This window comes from Alosa alosa, chromosome 1 (genome assembly GCF_017589495.1).
Source record: "Alosa alosa isolate M-15738 ecotype Scorff River chromosome 1, AALO_Geno_1.1, whole genome shotgun sequence".
NCBI lineage: Eukaryota > Metazoa > Chordata > Actinopteri > Clupeiformes > Clupeidae > Alosa > Alosa alosa.
Window position 1 is genome coordinate 16770689 of NC_063189.1, and position 16974 is coordinate 16787662.

The 16974-nt window shown below is 41.7% G+C and overlaps 1 protein-coding gene across 11 annotated transcripts in view; it reads left to right on the forward strand.

Moving 5' to 3' along the window:
• Positions 1-13684: 13684 nt before the first annotated feature.
• Positions 13685-16974, forward strand: part of fat1a (FAT atypical cadherin 1a) — a 74621-nt gene continuing 71331 nt past the window's right edge. For 8 of the 11 annotated variants that reach the window (XR_007195696.1, XR_007195698.1, XM_048263272.1 and 5 more), the window contains exon 1: positions 13685-13935. The gene's annotated coding sequence lies outside the window, so the exon portion shown is untranslated. Of the gene's footprint in view, positions 13936-15062; positions 15177-16974 lie in introns of those variants that run through there. The other 3 variants (XM_048263304.1, XM_048263345.1, XM_048263280.1) reach the window with 2 other exon arrangements.

Consider the following 16974-nt stretch of genomic DNA (forward strand, 5'->3'; position numbering starts at 1 on the left):
TATATATCTCCTTGACACCATAATTGGTTTTTACGAGGCTGGCGGGCAATTTCATGCTGCTGTGCAAACACCACTAATCTTTTCTTTTTTTCCCCTCGTGTTTACCTTGAAATGGAAAGACTCAGTTTAGACCTCATCCTCTTTCTCTTTCATTGGCAACTTTAATTCCTGATCTTTATCATGGAGTTGGCAGGGTCGCAGTTTCTAATAGTTTGATCTTTCACTCTCAAGATAAAGAGGGCATATACTATATTATTCTGTACACTTTTGTTACGATTATGCCTCTAATCCATTTTGAGCCCCTGAAATGTTGCGCTTTAATATGTTTAATGTGAATAGGGAAATTAGCAAATATTTGAAAATGATGGCATGACAACATACACATCCTCTTCCAGTTTCCTTCCTTGATTCGCCATTCATCAATTATGACTCTCATTAGGCAAATTGGCAAAGTTTTGTAAAAGCACTCAGTATTACAATGTAACAACTAGATGTAGGTACTCACAAATACATTATGCAAGTACAATGATAGTACCTGATAGTACATGTTGTTACACAGGTTGTACCACTGTACCTAATTAGGTAAGTACACTGTAACAGCGACACATTAAAATAAAGTGTTACCGAAAAGTGATATAAAAATGGCATCTCGTGCACGAGTGGGTGTTATTTTGTGCACATGCATGTGAGTATGAGGTTATGAGATTGCATGTGTTTTCATGTGGGAGAATAATCCCTCCGGCTCAATGAGATTTTTCTTCAGGTCAGAACTGATTCACATACCACTGGGTGCCATGATCTCTCAACAGAAGGGATCACCTCTCCGCTTCCCCAACTGTTTAATTCTCTCATATTGGTGACCGCAGAAATCGTCTTACTTAGCCTATGTTACATAAAGATCAGAAGGGTCATTTAAGCTCAAGGAATGCAGAGGCCCTGAGCAAGAATGGTCCTGAAATATGGGCCATACACTGCACATGTTTTGGACAAGTTGGGTTAGCACTGAGTGAGTGCATAAAACTTACAGTAGGCTACACTTTAATCTACAGTTCACTTGGCATCCATTGAGCAAAGCACCTAACCCCCAACTACTCCCCGGGCCCTGGATTAATGGCTGCCCACTGCTCCAGGTGTGTAGGTGTGCTCCTAGTGTGTGTGGGCTCCAAGTGTGTGTGTGTGTGTGTGTGTATGTATGAATGTGTGCACAATATCCCTAGATGGGTAAGAGAGCAGGACAACCCCCTTCCCTATAAAGTTCTGAGATCTTAGACACGGTTGTGCATTTATTTTCAGGTACTGTTAAACTGTCCCCTCCTTAGCACTATTGAGAGGGCATTGCTTTGCCGAGCACATGAGGAATTGTGCCAGTAGCATCGCCGGTTCGAATCCGGCTTGATGCCGTGGCGGCCGTTGTCACGTGGTCTCCCGTTATATTTTGGGGCAGCCGTGGCCTACTGGTTAGCGCTTCGGAAGTGCCCTTGAGCAAGGCACCTAACCCCTCACTGCTCCCCGAGCGCCGCTGTTGTTGCAGCCAGCTCACTGTGCCGGGATTAGTGTGTGCTTCACCTCAATGTGTGTTCGCTGAGTGTGTTTCACTAATTCACGGATTGGGATAAATGCAGAGACCAAATTTCCCTCACGGGATCAAAAGAGTATATATACTTATATACTTATACTAGTACTAGTTATATATTCTTCACTATTCAACGCTATAAGCTACAGTAAGCTCTGATGTTATTTGAGATATTGCTCTCCATATATTGGTCTATAAATCAACACATTGCACATGACCTTCACCAGGCATAACCCCAGGAAGCAAGTAGAAGTACCTATAACTGAGGAGGTCAGAGGGGTTGTGCAGAGTGATGGGCTTCCTCCTGAACTGCCTGACTTGCTGATACACACTACTGATCACAGCCCCCCTGAAATCCTAAATCACTCTGAGTTTTAAAGCAGGAACACAGAGTAGCAGAGGATCCTCCTGACCTGAGAACAGAAGACCCTATTAACCGTCTTGTATCTCAGTGTTAGTCATGCCAGAGGGATACTCAGAGGCAGCACTCCATTAGTTCTCCACGAGAAAATGTCTTTTCCCCAGGTGATGTTCCCAGCTCCTTCAGTGTGACCTCACAGCTGCACACACACACACACACACACACACACACACACACACACACACACACTTCATCTGGGATGTTTGCTTTTTCTATTGGATTTGTTCACCACCATGCATCTATGACAGAAATGACAATAAAAACACCCATAATGGAAAAGAATGAAATAATAATATGCTTATAAGAACCCAACACAGGTCCACAACCACAATCCCAACCCAGTACTTTTCTTCTCCAGAGGTTTCCTACTGGCTCAGCTACTGTTCAAGGCTGTGCTATGTGTTCAGCAGGGAGTAGATAGGTCAAACCAATTACACATCTTTGCCCTTTTTAGTAAGAAAGGAAGACACAGATCTGCCCCCATTCGTTATTTATCTCTCCTGGGAGGGTTCAATTTAATGCATTCAATTAGTCTGCCATTCCTCTGTAAGGGCTGTCCATACCGGAACACGAGCAACACAACACCAGCTGGTAGCAGTGAACACTTGGGTCACAGTAAGCCTCTGGGATTGTCCTGACTGCGAACAGACCTCAAAACACACTGAATATGACCCCCTCATGAAACCATTTCTATGCCTGGGGACTATCAGAGTGCGCTCTCCAAATCTCAGGGGTTCGGGCATATGCTCACACTGTCTGTGTATGCACTCGGACCGCCATATGTGTCGAATGCATCGCTATTTACTTCTCTCTCTCTCTCTCTCTCTCTCTCTCTCTCTGTCTCTCTCTCTCTCTCTCTGTCTCTCTTTCTCTCTCTCTCACCTCTCTCCCCTGCCACCACTGTTTCTCTGAAGTGTGTTCTAGAGGACATGTGAGTGCATTCCTACTGCGGTTTAACACCCATTCCAAATAGATTTATTTTACCGGGCCACCTTCCCTGTTGAGGCTTTAATTGTGGCTGCCACCGTATGGAAAAAAACAACATACAGTATGTGTCTCTGCTTCCATATGTAAACATCAAGCTGTCTTCGAGGAACACAAAATGTCTCTTAAGTCTGCCTGCAGTTGATCCTTTTCCTCAGAGATGAATGTGTTATTTTCCCTGTTGTTGTTTTCATGTTTTCACAGATAAATATATCTCAGCCTTGTGGCAGCACTATAAAAAGGCATCCACACTTAAAAGCACCCCTTTCATTCTCCTGAGACAGAGTTAGAGACTGTGAGGAATGTATCACTAGTGTTTGTTTGTTGATGTAATATAAGATGCACATCAAGCCGGCGGTGACTCTGAGACAAACGGAGAGGCACAAGGTTTCATCTCACTGCATAATGCCCAAACACTGCTCATATATCACATCCAAACAGCCATTAAATTAAAAAGTGTGCGATGTCCCAATAACACTGACAATTTGACATCTTAACCACCTCATTTTGTTACCTCAAAGGTTTCTTAAATGAGCTAATTCCCTCTTTAAAATCATAGCCAGAGGTGTTTTCTCATTCCCGCTCAGTCTCTGTTTGTGGGTTTCTGTGTGTGTATGGTGTACAGTGGGTGTATGTGGGTGTGTGTGTGTATGTGGTGTGTGTGTAAGTGTGTGTGTGTGTGTGTGTATTTGGTGTGTGTATGCGTGTGTGTGTGTGTGTGTGTGTGTGTGTGTGTGCGTGCGTGCGTGTGTGTCTGTGTGTGTGTGTGTGTGTGGGTGTGTGTCTGTGTGTGTGTGTGTGTGTGTGTGTGTGTGTGTGTGTGTGTGTGTGTGTGTGTTGTAACTGTGTGGGAGGCAGGGCAGTGCAGTGCAGTAAGCAGCAGATGGGTGTGCAGGAGTGGTTCCCAGGTGCTGTGCTGTCACGGGCAGGGCTGTGATGTTTGAGGAGGTTAACCCTCTAATCTCTCCCTCTCCCACCCCTCCCTCCACCCCACTTCAATCACGGCCGCCGCTCTTGATCTCACCACGGCAACATGGCTGCTGTGTTTTGGATACACTGCTGAAGCTGGGCGATGGTGTGTGCCTGTGTATATGGATGTGTGTGTGTGTGTGTGTGTGTGCTTGCATGTTAGGAGAATATTTGCTCATGCTGTGCAGGGGCAAGTTCATTAAGCCCTCAAAGGGAGCCGCCTCGTCTCTGATAAAGTTATGTTTGTACTCGCCAGCGTCTTCCTGGAGCAGAACAAACTGTGGGCTCTGAGTGGCCTCAGTTACATCAGAGCAGCTATGATAAAAGTCTGGACTATGAAAAAAGGTGCACATACCAACCTTTTACCTACTAGCACGGGCGTAGATTTAGGGTGGGACGCTAAGGACTAGTCCTAATCAATATTTTAAGATGACAAAATTGTCCCCACCAATATTTTAGCAAACTTATCTGTGCTGCTGATCATTCTGACCGCCAGCACAACAGTACAAGAAACGTCGTCATATGATTTGCTGAAAAACAGAGGGGGAGCCGGAAGGGTTATCTGACATGCACGCTACAGGCTACTGTACTTGTTTGCACCGGTGTTAGTCAAGTGAGCGGGTGCGTCAACGACAACGGTAAGTTAGGGCTGTCTGCCAATACATAGCCTATCCCAAAAAAGGCCAGAGTAAAACAGTGTGATATTCCCTTTGCCCTTCAGCATATACATGTTTTCCCCTTTGGTTTGTAGATCAGCTATGCCACCCACAAATACGAAGCTTTTTCATTGCAGTCTAGGCAAAATAATTAGCCATACAAACTGGCAACTGGTGACCAGGCTTTCAAAGGCGGATTTTACTGTGTAAAATAGCATTAGCTGTTAGGATATTACCCAGGATATTGTCACAGCTAACCTAGCTTCTGTAATCTTTCCATATACTGATATAGTACATATATATCTATGTAATCTTTCAACCAAAGTTAGGAGTCATGTTGAATAAGGGTGTGCCGCACGGACAGTCACATGCTGTAGGCTATAAGTCACCATCACTGACTGTTAGGCTAATTGGGCTACCAATCTTGCAGTCACAATAAACAATGGATCCGAGACATTTTCCTGTTCCTATATTCTGTTTATGTAGGCTAATGTAGGCCTATTTGTGAATGTAGCCTACACAATGCAAAGAAATAAAAGATAAACTGGTGCATTTCCATACTCATAGAAAACATTGCGATCACTTATCTCTTCTATGATCTCATCCCAGAAAGATTTTCTTTGACTTGTTAGTTTTTTGAACATTTATTTTATCTAATGACATAGCAAACATGATGTATTGAATCCACATATTCTTGTACTTGCGAAACTATTTTTCAGCATTCGCGTTCCTCTTAAAGTAACAGGCACTCGATTCGATTTACACACCAAATGTGATGATATAGAATAGCCTAATAATTGTAGTGTAAAAGTGTAGCCTAATAATTTAAATATCAATATGATGTAATCAAATTACTAAATATGTTGAGCTATTAGTAATCATGCAGATCATAGAATACTATAAATAAATATCAATATAAATGTATAGTTTATATGAATTCCAAAATATGATAAAGAAACCTATGACAACCATCACTTTCTATGTGTGTGTGTGTGTGTGTGTGGAATCGCAAAAAAATCGCAATAGTATCGAAATCGAGATTCTTCACTTGCTATTGGTATTGAAACAATAATGTTGGTATCGTGACAAGGAGTTGTGGATGTGTCCCCACCAAAGCTGAGATCAAACCCACGTCCTTGCCTACTAGTGCTGAACTCATGACTCACAAGTGGAACTAGTATAACGGTAAAAAAATAGTGTGCCAATGCTCTGGAGGATATTCATCAGCTTGTGCATCAGAATGTCACACCACATGACAGTTGGGATCACCTGATGATATTGAAAATGTCAAACAGAATATATTTGTTTGTATTGTTTGTATTTTCTCCACTTTTATCTGCTTTGCACAAACGAATAAACCCTCATGAACAACAGCACAACAGTAAGTCAAAATAAGCTGCTTAATTTCAAACGTCACAATCAATCACTCTCATAACTCTTACTGAAATGTTTCCTGCCGTTTCCAGTGGTGTTGAAATGCTTAGTTGAAAGAGCACTCAGAGAGATTACACATCTAAACAAATTGGAAACATGTGTATCACAGAGAGAAATGTTTTCAGAGGTATGATGACAATCAATTACAGAACAGTAGAGCTATACAACTACAGAAATAGAAAGGGTGTGTGTGTGTGTGTGTGTGTGTGTGTGTGTGTGTGTGTGTGTGTGTGTGTGAGTGAGTCTTTGTGTGTGTGTGTAAATGATTGAGTGAGTGAGTGAGTGAACAGATGAAAGAATACATAAGTAAATATAAAATAAATATAGAATACATGCCTGAATGGACATGGGCGACTTAAAGCACAGGTGGATGAATAAAAACATGAGTGGAAAATTACAGATGGGTTGCTGCAGCTAATTAAAATAGAAATATAAGTCGGACCATGTTTGTTTCCCTTCCGTGCCACACTGAGGTCCTATGGAGGCAGTAAGGCACAGCAGTGCTGTCTGTATGACTGAGCAAACGTGAGATTGAAACAGCTGAAGCTGAAATAACTAAGGCTAAGGCCAGGTTTGCTCTCAGAGGAGTTTAATTAGGTTTGTGTTCCTGCATCATAATGGCTTCCTGCTCTCTCTCTGCCCGCGGAGCTGATCCCTTCATTTCCCAGAGTGCTCTGCGGGCCGGGTCCCGAGTGAGCCTCCCGCCTCAGACCAGCAGCAGAATATTCATGCTGTTGGGAGGCTAAAAGGAGGCAGCCATGTTGGAGTGTGCCGACTGCCTAGAGAGCCCTTAGCCTGGGGGACACTACAGGGGAGCAGGGCTAACAAACAGCAGTCTCCCCCAAACACACTTCCACTCTCCTACACCAATTTACAGAGAACATAGTAGAGCTTTAACTTTTTATACCTTTTTTGTTCATTCACAACCTTCCAAATAAACTTTGGTTCACAGTAGTGAACAGTGTGCTTTTCTCCTGTAGATATTACTCCTAGGTGTTTAATTATCTATTGTAGTTATATTATCCAATTAATATGATACCCCTCCAATAATGTCTTAATTTACCAATGTTCATAATTAAAAAAAAGATTGGTGGGCTAGGCTCAATTTTACAGTTCTTGCAAAAAAATCATAGAAGAAGAAACTGCCTCATTGCAGTAAGAGAGATTGAAATAGTTTGTCAAGTGCTGTCCTTTTCAGCTCCAGCTGGTCTGCAAATACAACCAAACAAAAAACACCCCAGGGGATATGAAACTCCAATACATGGACCTACGTGATGTCTGTCTCTGCATTCTTAACCAGCAACATGCTTATCAGACAATATCCAGGAATGATGTCAGGTCATGATGCAGGGACTCAAAAGTTATGACTTTAGAAACCATGTTTACTGGACTATATTTGTGCTGAGCACTGGCCATCAGTGGTCTGTGTGCCTAAAACACCCTGCATTTTACAAATCTCATTCATAAAGACTGCTCTTGAGTTTTTTTTTAGGATTGCATTCTGTTGCAATATGTTTTGTAGTTGCAGTGATTTTTAGATAAACAGATGTGATTTTCACATTTCACTTCTGTTTATGATCTATCTGCTTAGGAATTTAAATTGCAATATCAAGTGCTTAAAGGATGGGGTTTAGGTTTAGGTAAAATGACACAACCTATAGACCTACTACAGTAATCTCTGTTTGTAAGTTACATCGTCTGAACTTGATAGTTTTTGATGTTAAATATTGATTCTGCACCGCTTGAATGAATAATAAATTATAGTTTAAGAGCGTCAACAAACATACTGTAGGTCTATGGCATGAAGCATTATAAATAAGTTTATTTGTGCAATAGGCCTGAAAGGATTGTAGTGACGCACCTTGCTCTCCTCTCACATTTGTTTTTCAAATTCAGTGTCACGTCTTGATGAGTGGATTCCAGATATAGTGACCCAGGGGTATTCCCTAAGAGTCTTAAATCTGACAGGCTCCCATTAGATAAGCAAATGGGAGCCTGGATGCATAATTCACATGGGCTGAGGAATCAGGGGGTGATTTAGCAGTGCTCTTGTCAAGCCCCTTTGTAAGAGGCAACAGAAATCTGGATCCAGAGGCCTACTTGGATTGGTGATAAAGACATACAGACTTAGAAGTTGCAAAACAGAGGATATAGGTGCTGTGAGGATTGAGCTGGAGCAGCTGCACTTGAAGATTCAAAAGCATCGACGGGTGCAAACCGCTGCCGTTTTTCATTCTTTCTCTCCATCCCCCTCTCTCTCCCTTTCTCTTTCTCTAACTCCCCCTCTCTCTCTCTATCTCTCGCCTCCTCTCTTCCCAGCGATGCAAATGCGTTGAGTGGATCTGGTGTCTGTGGTGAGGAAAGGATTGCTGAGGCGTGGAGCTCCACTCGCTGAGACAGATAATTGAGACTTCAGCATCTGCTTCCCCCTGATATAGAGAGAGTAGAGAGACGGAGAGATGAGAGGGACATTTTACTGAGCAGACATCATCTGAGCTCACAGAACGGATGGCAAAAAAACACCATTTGCAAAGGAGCCTCGCATCATGTTATGTATGTTACTGGAACACATTTGCCTCTCTTACATGGCAGCGCTAATCCAGCCATGCAAATCCATGCAGGAAATGCTCCTTTTGTGTGTAATCCCAACAGTTTCATGGGATTAAAACAAAGGGAAAGCAAATCTGCATATTACTGTATATATGGCCAAGCAGTCTTAAAAAGGCAACCATATACTCACGCCAAAAGTGGTAGGTGGAGCTTTTACACTTGTCTATAATTGTATCACCAGTTCTTCATAATCCTTTATGAAAATGATACCGTGTGTGCTGTTGATACTGTGATTAAAATTCAGTCAGCTCTTATCAGCTTGCTTTTATTTCCCCAGAGTAATAAGGGAAGTTGGATAGCATTTCATTTCAAACCACCTCATTTCATAAACACAGCCCACATAAGTTACAGCCAACATGCAAGACTTCTGTGCATGTCAGAAAAGATCCTTATTATGACCGCCGCGCGGTCTTTTCGCATGTCCAAATTTCCGTCAAGGATTCCCGGGACACTGAAAGACCGGGGTACACGAAACTTGGTGGGCATGTAACCCCACATGGATAGCATGGAACCATCGTTTTTCGTTTTGATCTGTAGCCCCCCCGCTGGACTGGACCCCCCGAAAGGAGGGTAGGGCAGACACAGTCTTCTGTGAATATCTCGAGAACCGTAGGGTTTAGTAGGACCATTTTTTTTTGTATGTTGATCTCAAGGGGCCATGTCAACCCATTCCATAACTACTCATTTCATGTATAGCGCCTCCTAGTTAAACACAAAAAAGTAAAAATGAGGTGTTGTAATCGCAGGTATCTGTGACCTAACATAGTCAAAACTGCACGAAATTGGAAGTGTAGGATCATTATGACACCCTCTGAATGCACGCCAAGTTTCGTGGAATTCCGTTCATGGGGGGCCACACAATAAATTAATTTATGTTACTATACACCAACTGGCTTGTAGGTGGCCGGAGACAGTTTTCTGTGAATATCTCGAGAACCGTAGGGCCTAGGAGGTCCACCTCTTTTTTGTATGTTGGTCTTAAGGGGGCATGTCAACCCATCCCATTACCACTTATTTCATGTATAGCGCCACCTAGTTAAAACTTAAAAAGCAAAAAATTAAGTGTTTTCATCACAATATCTCTGGCTGACATCCGAATGCATGCCAAGTTTTGTGAACTTTCGTTCATGGGGGGCCTTACAATAAAATAATTTATGTGTACATTTAGTGACCGTACACCAGCAAGGATTCCTGGGACACTGAAAGACCGGGGTACACAAAACTTAGTGGGCATGTAACCCCACATGGATAGCATGGAACCATCGTTTTTCGTTTTGATCTGTAGCCCCCCCGCTGGACTGGACCCCCCGAAAGGAGGGTAGGGCAGACACAGTTTTCTGTGAATATCTTGAGAACCGTAGGGCCTAGGATGACCAATTTTTTCCGTATGTTTGCCTCCAGGGGTCATGTTAACCCATTCCATGTGCACACATGTGCATAAACAGATACACACGCACACACATACATTCACAGTAATCATACGTATGATTACGTACACATACTCACACAGTAGACATATGTACGCATGCATGCACATGCACAAACACACATACGCAGACAAACACACAAGCACGCACACACACACACACACACACACACACACACATAAACATAAATGTGTGCACGCACACATGCACACAATTCAAGAATTTCTCAGAATTATGAACAGGCAAGATGGGGGTGGGGTTGTATAAAATCAATTTTACATGTGAAATCTATGAACTAATCATGTTTTGGTACTTGTTGTCTAGCAGATACCAGTGAGAATTGAGTGTGGATAATGCAATTTAGTGAGACAGTTAGAATCATATAGCCCTTTCAGCGTGATTTATTTTTGTTGAAAAAATGTGCTGGACTGGGCGGCGGTCATATTTTGTACCGCTCTGCGGTATATCTAGTTTGCATAATTTCTGCAAAAAAATGTAGAAGACATGTAGCAGCGTCAGTAAATAGCACTGGAAAAAGGATTTATATTGTTCACTGCACCAACACACTTTCTCATTCCATAACACTTCACCTACAAACTATGTAACCTAGTTTACAAGGCATAATACAATGCCGCATAACATCACTTTAGTCACATGACAGACGTTAAAAATGTCTCAGATGCATCCGAGTGAGGCATGAAGGTCATCTGCAAAATAAAGCCATAAAATGGATCTTCCATAATTGAGGATCCATTGCGTTCCCATGTATTCATCCACATTTGCCCGACTGATGACCTTTTTCTCAAATCCTCACCTTTACCCCCACCCCACTAATGCACAGTGATTAGCAAGCACAATCCTGAATACACATAGCTAAATCCCAATGACTGTTGAATACATTAAACAGCCATTTGTTGGGTCTCATCGACATTCCATTATGTGTGACTGAACATCCGTCTCCCCCCCCTTCCTCTTTCACTGTCTTTCTGTCTGTTACGGGATCCCCCCTTTCTCCATCACACATTCTATTTCTATCTTCCTCTCTCTCTCTCTCTTTATCTCACTCTGGCCCTCATTACTTCCAGGGTACATTACGCTCTGGATTTTCTGCATATATAATTCAGTGATCTCCTCTCTTCTCACATTTTCAAAGTCACTTCATCTCTCCATGACTTTGCAATTATCTTTGTTCACACAAGTCAACAAATATTTTTTTCTCCTGAGTTTAGACCAGTTCTTCTACTCTGCCTGCCCCCAAATCAGCTAATTGTGGCTATAAGGTTCTTCTGGGGTTGTTATACAGTAATAACATTGTGATCATAATGATATAATGGTAATAATAAACATTACCTTTAAGAGTATTTTTGGTTTCCTCTAAATGGAGACAAGAGCAATTGTTTACACCAATGCCAGACCAGTCTGCTTATATTTGTTGTTGAAAAAATCATCATTCATAGGCTACATATACTCCAAAAAATCCCTTCTTTTCTAATGTTCCACAAAGCTTGCACACCACATCATACCTCCAAGGAGAGGCAGAAGTTTGTGAAATGTGGTTTGGAAGCAGCCAATGAAGCAGTCAGAGAGACAAAGATAAGACAGAAGCTGCTGTGCACTCTGAATTATGCATTTATCGACACTCTCAGCAGATTTGTTTTGACTTTTCGCAAGAGGATTTCTATACCATGATGTTGGGGGTAATTACGTCTTTGCAGAGATAATCTTCTGCAGCACTCTGGGAAAAGGAGAGGGGAATTCAGATTATAAAGGCAGGAGCATGTGTGTGTATGCGCATGTGCGTGCCAGGTACAACTTCTATACCACATTTGCTTACAACCACTCACAGAAAATGGTACAGAAAAAGGTAAGCCCAGCCTCTGCAAAGACACACTGACATGTATTTATTCATGACAAAGGTGGGACAGTGATTTACATATCTAGACATCTTGCCATCAGAGGCGGACAGAGTACACAGCTTCATTACTTGAGTAAAAGTACAGATACCCTTTGCTAAATTTTACTCAAGTACAAGTAAAAGTACAACAGTCAGATGTCTACTTAGTAAAAGTACTGAAGTACTTGTTTTTAAAAGTACTTGAGTATCAAGAGTACAAGAGTAGCCTACATTTTCTAAATATTGCATTACTACTGCCACAGTGCTTACATTTATGTACAGAAACGTCTGGAGTTATGAAAAATGCTAATGTTAATACCTTGGAGAATGTAAAAGGAATTGGAAGTAAAATCAAGTCATTTTCATCTTTTTACCATGTTGCCAGGGATGGGCAGTATTTCTAATACATGTATTTAAAATACGTATTTCAAATACAAAATACTATTTTGTAATTGAAACACTTGAAGCGAAAACTATCATTAACTTGTTCATAAATTTTAAATAGTCTGGCGAGGTGGGGCCACAGGTTGGCACATTCCCGGGATGGACCTGCTAGGGTTTCGTCTCTTATCTAAATCTGACCATGGAGTTGACTTTAGCGGAAAGCTGAAGGTAATTGCTGATAGGCTGTCCCAATCAGTGGCACCTGCACAATCCAATCACGTTTGAGAGGGAAACAACAAATTGAGGGTTTCCGAGATTTTTCTTTTTTCCTTTTTTTTTAGAAGTAGTAACGGGTGGTTATGGATAGAAATGTAGTGGAGTAAAGAGTACAATATTTGCCTCTTAAATGTACTTGAGTAAAGTCATAAGTACTCCCCCAAAATGATACTCAAGTAAAGTACAGATCCCTCAAAATTGTACTCAAGTACTGTACTCAAGTAAACGTTACTGTCCGGCTCTGCTTGCCATACAGAGATAACAAACAAGGTATTCGGGGACTATAACGACATGCCACTGTCTGCAGCACATAAGAATGCTATCTTGTCCATTCAATCCATGCACTCAAGCACAGATGTCACTGTTTACTATATTGTATGGGGCCATGGGATGGCCTCTGTTTGCTATCTCTTACCTTTGAAGCAGAATATTGCGAGATGCCATGAAACCACCAAATCCAAACAATACTAATCAGATCTGATCTATTTTAAAACCAGAAAAAATAAATGTTAGGGATCTTCCACCATGTCAGTCACACACAAGAGAGGTGATCTGAGAGAGAACAGGGAGAGAAATAGAATTCTGGGGAGTGGCGAAGGAGAAGTGAGAAAGCGAGAAAGAGACATTCACAGACCTCTGTACACAGAGAGAAACACTGCTATAAGAAACACCCTGCCCCTAATTCATGTAGCCAGTGGGTGAATTTAAATTCACTAGACATAGACATACTTGGATTTAAATGCACTACATAGACATACTTGAATTCAGAGAGACTAGACATACTTGGATTTACACAGCACCTTGCACTGCAACGTCAACTTCTTTCTTTGAGACTTCAGAATGCATAATTTTTTTTTTTAAATCTGCAAACATCACAGGCAATAGCCTGCATCCACCCATTCACAATGCGGGCATCAGTCTGAGTTCCCACTCCCAAGAGGGTCTGTAGGCTACACAAGCAGAATCAAGGAATGACACACTGATTCCCTATACGAGATTGGTGACGTCAAGGATTTGGAAAGGTACGCGTCCCAGTCAGACTCAGAGCGTTCTACTGCTGTAGCACTGTGTCAGCGGAGCGCAAGCAGTCTGGAAAAGTGGATAATGCCAGCGCAGCCGAGTAAAATGGGGCTTTTGAGGATGTGCATCACATGGCGTTAAAGGAAAATTGACGATAGACAACTCACCGGATCTATTAATGTGTGCGACTTAGGCATTGTGTGAAATGCTTGCATACACAGTTTGTCGAGACTTCTTTGGATTTTTCTGATCGGAACTTTGGTGTGGCTATTCATTCTGCTGGTCTGGTGAGTATGGCTTATAACTGCATGCCAAAACACGGAACAAATGAGAATAGGCTTAAAGCTCAAGGAAAGACCACTGACAGCTTGACTTAAATATCCCAGGTCTAGGCTATAGTCGAAGACTACCAGCAGCCTCACGCTCGTATTATAGCCTACACAAACTGGACAATGACAGCCTACTGGCAGCATTTAGTCCCACCGTTAATCTTCTAAACTCATTGGCTAGCCTGCAGGTCCGAATCTTTGACTTGAAGTTACACGTTGTCAAGCCATAAATTAAACAAGTCCTGCACATTTTAGTCTATTTAACCGCTCACCGTAGGCTATAGGCTACTGTTTCTCAGAAGCAGAGTGGACAGAGTTTCGAAGAGCGCATCTGATCTCCGCAACAGCAGTGAGAGAGCGCCATCAATCGCCGCTCCTCGGCTGTGATAGTTAAGCCATGCTTTCGGGCCAAATAGCGGCACTGCTTTTTTGCATCGACAACCTAGTGGCAGACCGATTTTGCCAAAGCGTTTAGAGGACAATGGAACAGGCTTGTACATTCACTCTATTGATGAATTTGTGTTAGACCGTTTAATAAATTAAATGAAAACAAGATTGCCTACTGTCTATCAAAAAGGGTTTAGCCTTTAAGGTTGCACCAAAATCTCCACAGCTGCATGAAGCTGTGAACAGCAAGACCGCTTGTTTAAACAATCAAGTTGTTTATTAGGAGATAAAAACAACTTTAAAAGACACCATACCTGACTCCATTCATATTCTAATTGAATGTGCATACCATATTCTAATTGAATGTGCATACCATTTCCCATGCATAACTGGTTTCAAAATAACCAGATGTGTGAGAGAATCCTACCATGTGCAAGAAACCTATCCACAGAATAGCCCAAATCAGAAACAAAACCAAACTTATTTTTTATGAAATGATACCTTAGTCTATGTCTATTATTTATAAATTGATAAATATGTGTCAATTAGCTTTATTTCACTATTTTGAGACCGTTCTGAGACGATCATGGGTTGTTACATGTTCATGCCACCAGTAAGTAGATCCGGACGAGCGGAAAGATACTGTGCAGGCGCGCGAGAGAAAGAGAGCAGGAGAAGAGAACAGGCACTCAGCGCGAGAGAGCGCAGGGCGATAAGGTCTGAGTTGAGGAGGACGTCGATACCATGCAGAAAATCGGATTTTTTAAACCACATGAAAAACCTCCCTATCAAAGCCGTTAATGAGGGAATAGGTATGTACACAACGGTTGTTGGCTAAGGTAGTCTATATGTTTTTACACGTCTTCGTTGCCATTTTCTATGTGAAAAAGTTACGCTCCCAAAGTATAGCCTGCGGGTAGTCTTTTGTAGTTGCCAATCAGAGTCTCTGTGATTTGACTTGGGGCTTGAGAAAACTTAATTTAAGAACAAGAGGATTCTGTATACGGTAAACATTAAAAGTTGTCGTTTGTTTAGTTTATGTGTGTCAGCTCTCCGTCTTCTAGGGCTATGTGGGATTCGTTTTCTGTTGGTGGAGCCTATGTGAACAAACTATAGCCTACATCTGGCTAGCGCACGGCAGCAGTGTCTGAATTCAATGGTTGGGGTGCAGGCAGGTGGGGGATGGGGTGTTTTTTTTTTTTTTTAGCAGAGAAGCAAAACTTCAGTTATTATTTGGAAGTAGGCTATTCGTTTGAGACTTTTGTTTGAACTTATATACGTGTATGTTAGGAATTGTGAAGGACATAAAAACAATTGATTTGTGGCTGTTTTGTAATGCATTTGACTTGCCACCTTTCTTTAGGAAATGCGATTTGAAGTAGGCTACAATGCATCCAGCGATGTTAGCGTCATGTCGTGTTTTTATATTTCACTTAGGCTAACTGTTGGCTATTCAAACTTAGCCTATGCATGTAAATTAAATAGGCCTACTGATGAATTTTAAAGCGTGCAAGAAATAACCACAGAAACTAGCTTGTTAATAAGCTAACTGATTTACCGTAAACTATTTGTCTGTATGCGTGCTGTAGTTTTTGACAACAACTTTAGAAGCTACTAAATCCCCAAACTTCTGTTGCGATACGTTTAGGTGAAAATCCATAAAACACATTTTAGTGTAGTCTAGGCCTACATAACTTTGTCTTTAATTCTGCAACGGGTGTGCTCCAAAGTTCTGTTTATTTTAGCCGCGCCAACCAGACGGTTGACATGCCAGCTCACAACTCCTGAGATCAGATCCTTGTCTGATATAGAATCGGCCCGTAGATTCGTATCACTGGAGATAGGTTTTGAAATGTAAGAATGAGAAGGGTATTTTTACACGCTGCCAGGCCAGTTGCTATACGATGTATAGTCTCTCAAAGTATCTCAGTGCATTTCTCAAAGCTTTGCTGTTAACATGAGGCTTCGTTTGTAACTCAAGGCCGGAATATTTTAGATAGGCTGCATTGCCACACAGATCAGAGAGTTTATACCTAGTCTAGTAAAGATGTACGGAATGCGAAATAAATATTGCTTAGGCTACATTCATGTAAATGTAACCTTTTACTTTGATGTGGTGATTTGTGTAATAGCCTACTACTGCATGATACATTATTTTAAAAAAGCGCTCGAATGATGAACATGTCTCATTGTGAAATAGCCCACAATTTATTGTCGCATGGATTGAAACATGTTTTTTGTGTAGCCTACTGAAATCCAACGCCTTTGGTTTATCGTTTCGCCGACGATCTCTCACGATGGGTTTAGCTAGCGTTATGCACTAGGGGAGGGTTGAGTTTTCGTGGAAGTAGAGAGAGAGAGTAGTCAAGTAATCACAAATGTAGGCTATTATTCCTAAAAAGTCCAGCTTCATGTTGCTTATCTTGAAGCCGTGGTTTGTAATGATATTTGCTGAGCTATGAATTTGAGATGGCATTGGAAAGGAGTAGCCTAATTCACATCCGTCTCAGACTAAGTGCAAGAGAAATTACTTGGTAAAAAAAATATACTGTGTGGTATGCCACACTCTCATTTTCTCCCATATTAATTTCTTTAAAAAGATTGGCAATA